Source organism: Vipera berus (assembly GCF_964194415.1).
Source record: "Vipera berus genome assembly, chromosome: Z".
NCBI lineage: Eukaryota > Metazoa > Chordata > Lepidosauria > Squamata > Viperidae > Vipera > Vipera berus.
In genome coordinates, this window is record NC_138205.1 from 6,633,130 (window position 1) to 6,638,491 (window position 5,362).

Below are 5,362 nucleotides of genomic sequence, written 5' to 3' on the forward strand. Positions count from 1 at the left end.
CAGGTTTAATTTCCTGTTCTAAACGGAATAGTGATTGAATTCCAGGAGATCTACAGAGGTCTCTTAAGAAAAGTGACAGTACAGCTAAAGCTGATTTTGAACTCGCCCACAGGAAATCACATTGATTAATAACTCTAGTACATTTTTTTAGGGGAAGGAAAAGGAGGAAAATGTTATATCTCCTAAATTTCATAAAAGTATGGAGTGCATGGCTCGGAAATAATAATAATAAACCTTGATTGTCAAAGTACAACATGTGTACATTGAGATTAGCTGAGCCTCCCCCTGTGCTCCCTCCCCCCAACACACAGTGACAACAAACCCTCCATCCCACCACACTATGTTAACCAACTACACCACACACCGGCCTCCCAAGTCAATTCTGCATAAGTTCACAGAGATTATATCCCATTTAAAAGCCTAACAGCCCACAGATAAAAGCTATTTTTCAGCCTGTTGGTACGGCTGGCTATACTCCTATATCTCCTACCGGATTGTAGGAGAGTAAAGAGATACCATCCAGGGTGTGAGTCCTCCCTGAGAATCTTCCTCACTCTTCCAAGGCAACGAGCCTGGCGATGTCATCCAGTGGTGTCAGGGGACAGCCCACCATGTCTTGTGCTGTGCTCACTACCCTCTGTAAGAATGTTTTGAATCATTCAAACAAACTTCCATCAGTTCAAGGAGTGTGGAATCCACCTTGACACATGTTCCTCCACAACCTTTCAAATCCTGCAATGAAAGGTATGTGGAAGAGTTCATTGCGCCTCCCAGAAGTTATATAAATGTAACTAACATATAACGTGTAAATAACAAGAAAAAAACCTCAAGGAAACAGTCAGTCCACTAAAGAGAGAAGATGACAAGGACATAACAGGCCGTAGAGAAAAAGTGGAATAGTTGCTGAAGGCAAATCCAGAGGCTTGACAGGAGAGACTGAGGGACTCTCCAGATCTTCTCACATCCCCTCCAGACTCCACCAACTGGACCTCATATTGGATACTTAAAATAAAAGAGGTTTTGTTTTTTTTTACTGATGAATGGAGGGGGACTGATAGTAGAGAATTTGGGAAACCATGCATTTCCTTTAAAGGGGAAATCGTGTCTGGATTTGCATATTGCTTGGGATAAAAGAGGCCCTCAGTGCATTCACATAGAGGTTTTTTGGAGAGACCTACTATACGTGTCTTTCAAATAATGCTCAATTCCTAAGAAAAGTGATGCCCGATATACTTTGCCCCCAGTGGCTTAGTGGGTTAGGATGCTGAGCTTGTCGATCAGAAGGTCGGCAGTTTGGCGGGTCGAATCCCGAGTGCCACGTAGCAGAGTGAACGCCTGTTACTCGTCCCAGCTTCTGCCAACCTAGCAGTTCGAAAGCACGTAAAAATGCAAGTAGAAAAATAGGGACCACTACGGTGGGAAGGTAACAGCGTTCTGTGCGCCTTTGGCGTCCAGTCATGCCGGCCACATGACCACGGAGACGTCCTCGGACAAGCGCTGGCTCTTCGGCTTTGAAACGGAGATGAGCACCGGCCCCTAGAGTCGGAAACGACTAGCACGCATGTGCGGGGGAACCTTTACTAAACAGTGAGGAGTTCTTCATGTGTTTTAGCAAACTGAAAGTTGGTCAGAACTAATCAGTTTGACTCACCTACTTTAATATTAGAGCTTTTCCAGATCACCAGTAGAGAAAATGAAAGGGGTTCTTCTCTTCTTTCCTGCTGGGAGATATAACTTCCCCTGTTTAATTGCGGCCACGAAAGCTGACTCAGCTTGCACAGCAGCCACGACCAATAAGGGATTTTGACAGGCTTCACTGTAGCTTCCTCTCACTGTGATTCTCTAGCACAGTAGTACACAGCCGTGTCCTCTGGTTTCAAGCTGTTCATTTGGAGATAAAGCATGCTGGAGGCATCTCGCCGGGAAATGGTGAAACGGCCTTTCACAGAATTGGCATAAGAGTGGCTGCTCCTATCTCCGTTATTGTCTATCCATGCAACCCACTCGAGTCCTTTCCCTGGAGCCTGTCTAACCCAGTCCATCTCATAGCTGCTGAAGGTGAAGCCTGAAGCTTGGCAGGAAAGTCGGAGGGACTCTCCAGGTCTTCTCACACCCCCTCCAGATTCCACCAGCTGGACCTCCATTTGAACATCTGGAAAAGAAATATTGATATGTACATTTTTAACTATCCATCATGTTGCAGTCCTTGAACCTCAACCATATTGCAGCCTCTTAGATTCCATCTCTGTGTGGAAGAACTGTTACCTTTGATGATTGCTAAAATGGAGACTAGTTGAAGCAAAAATATCATTTTTCTTTCTCAGTGGAGAAGTTCCAGGCAGACTAGCTTTTTCTCTTCAGGTTGAGAAGGGTGGGAGATGATGTCATATAAAGAGGAAGGTTAGGCCTGTATTTACATACACTTCAGGATAAAAAGGAACCAGCGTTGTCTTTTAATATCTCCAAGAGTTTTTGAGAAACCTGAAAGGATGTATAAAGATATTGTTCACCATACTATATGATTAGCTTAATTTTATGATACATTCCCCCCTTTTTTAAAGACCAGTTTGTCCCATTTTTGTATATGTTTTAATGGAGTGTATATGTTTTGTATATGTTTTAAAGGAGTGTTGAAACCACCTTGACACATGTTCCTCCACAACCTTTCAAATCCTGCAATGAAAGGTATGTAGAAGAGTTCATTGCGCCTCCCAGAAGTTATATAAATATAACTAACATATAACGTGTAAATAACAAGAAAAAAAGTCAAGGAAACAGTCAGTCCACTAAAGAGAGAAGATTTTATTTATTTATTTATTTATTTATTTATTTATTTATTTATTTATTTATTTATTTATTTATTTTAATTCCATTTATATCCCGCCCTTCTCCAAAGACTCAGGGCGGCTTACAAGCTTAGCAGTAGCCTTCATTCTATGTATATGCCTGCTTATTAGGGCTTTCACACACACACACCCAAGCGGCATTATTACAAAGTCAGCTTAATTGCCCCCAACAATCTGGGTCCTCATTTTACCTACCTCGGAAGGATGGAAGGCTGAGTCAACCTTGAGCCTGGTGGGATGCGAACCTGCACTAATTTATTTATTTATTTGGATTTATATACCGCCCCTCTCCGAAAGGACCCGGGGCGGTGTACAGGGCAATTAAAACACTATAAACAACACATAATGTATAACAATTAAAATGAGATTAAATCAAATAACCCTAAACAATAAACACATCCTAAAATTTAAAGTTTTTAAAATTTTAAATCTAAAATCCCAATCCGTCGGTCCAGGCCGGCAAGTTCAAATAGCCAAGTCTTCAGGTCGCGGCGAAACGAGCGAAGGTCGGGAGCCATCTGAAGCTCAACCGGAAGCTGATTCCAGAGGGCAGGCGTGCCCACAGAGAATGCTCTCCCCCTGGGGGCCGCCAGTTGACATTCCCTGACCGACGGCACCCTGAGGAGGCCCTCTCTGTGGGAGCGCACAGGGTGATGGGAAGTTAACGCTGGCAAAAGGTGCTCCCGTAAATAACCCGGACCCATGCCATTCATTCTCAGATCTTCTCACATCCCCTCCAGACTCCACCAACTGAACTGTTCAACCCAGGCAACAACAGGCACAGGGAGCTCACAATGAGCTGGGTACAAAATCGGGAACTGGGGGTGGTACACTGGGTGAGGACAGAGCAGAGGCACCCACTGACTCATCGGTTCAGGACAGGGGCGAGCCTCTGAGAAGATCTGCTAGGAATCACAGGCCACCGGCTTACCTCAAAGACTATGTGCAACCATAAGAACCAACATATTGTCTGGAAAAATGTATTATAGTTGTATTATATTGTTGTATTGTTCATTCTTAAGAGGGAAGGGTTACTGTGTATTGGAGTGTGTATTGTATTAAGCAATAGCTTAACAGATGACAGCTAGTAGGAGCTGTACATAACTGCCACAAGGCGTGGCTCAGCTTTCGGCGGGAAAGCCTGGTTAAATTGATTGGCTGTCAGCTCAGCAGCCAGAGCATACAAAGGGCACAGGCAGCCCATTCTGTTGCTGGTTCTTCTCTACAAATAAAGAGCTGAATTCACTGCCTGGCGTCGTCTTGTTGGTGTTAACCCACTACACTTCACCTACTTCAATGTAAGAGCTTTTCCAGATCACCAGTAGAGAAAATGAAAGGGGTTCTGCTCTTCTTTCCTGATGGGAGATATAACTTCCCCTGTTTAATTGAGGCCACAAAAGCTGACTCAGCTTGCACTGCAGCCACGACCAATATGGGATTTTGACAGGCTTCACCGTAGCTTCCTCTCAATGTGGCTCTCCAGCACAATAATACACAGCCGTGTCCTCTGGTTTCAAGCTGTTCATTTGGAGATAAAGCATGCTGGAGGCATCTCGCCGGGAAATGGTGAAACGGCCTTTCACAGAATTGGCATAAGAGTGGCTGCTCCCATCTCCGTTATTGTCTATCCATGCAACCCACTCCAGTCCTTTCCCTGGAGCCTGTCTCACCCAGTCCATCTCATAGCTGCTGAAGGTGAAGCCTGAAGCTTGGCAGGAGAGTCGGAGGGACTCTCCAGGTCTTCTCACACCCCCTCCAGATTCCACCAGCTGGACCTCCATTTGAACATCTGGAAAAGAAATATTGATATGTACATTTTTAACTATCCAGCATGCTGCAGTCCTTGAACCTCAACCATATTGCAGCCTCTTAGATTCCATCTCTGTATGCAAGAACCGTTACCTTTGATGATTGCTAAAATGGAGACTAGTTGAAGCAAAAATATCATTTTTCTTTCTCAGTGGAGAAGTTCCAGGCAGACTAGCTTTTTCTCTTCAGGTTGAGGAGGGTGGGAGATGATGTCATATAAAGAGGGAAGGTTAGGCCTGTATTTACATACACCTCAGGATAAAAAGGAACCAGATTTGGCTGATAATAGCACCAAGAGTTTTTGAAAAACCTGAAAGGGTTTTATAAAGGTTATGTTCATCCTATACTGTACATCAATTTAATTTTATGACAGGTACCCTCCCCCTCATTTCCTTTTTAAAGAGCGTTTTCCGTAAATGGTTCAGAGGAGTTCTGAAAGGAATTTTCCATTTAATGTAATTTAAGGTTTATTGCTGCAGGGAAACACTTTTTACTCAAAGTAATCAGACAATCATAACAGAACTGGAAGGGACATTTGGTGATTCCCCCTGCTCAGGCAGATGATCCTACACCAGGGGTCAGCAACCTGAAACAGTGAAAGAGCCACTTGGAACTGGTTCCCTCAAAAAAGGAAAAACTGGGAGCCGCAAAAAAATGTGTGCGCATGCGCGTACATGCGCAGAACAGGGTTTGAAGAGTGGAGCCAA

General features: G+C 44.1%; 2 gene segments (V, D, J or C); both read right to left on the reverse strand.

Moving 5' to 3' along the window:
• Nucleotides 1–1,829: 1,829 nt before the first annotated feature.
• LOC308678544 (immunoglobulin heavy variable 3-48-like) lies at nucleotides 1,830–2,144 on the reverse strand. The segment is given in 1 exon: nucleotides 1,830–2,144.
• A 2,168-nt stretch (nucleotides 2,145–4,312) lies between these two features.
• Nucleotides 4,313–4,627, reverse strand: LOC308678545 (immunoglobulin heavy variable 3-48-like). The segment is given in 1 exon: nucleotides 4,313–4,627.
• Nucleotides 4,628–5,362: the final 735 nt, after the last annotated feature.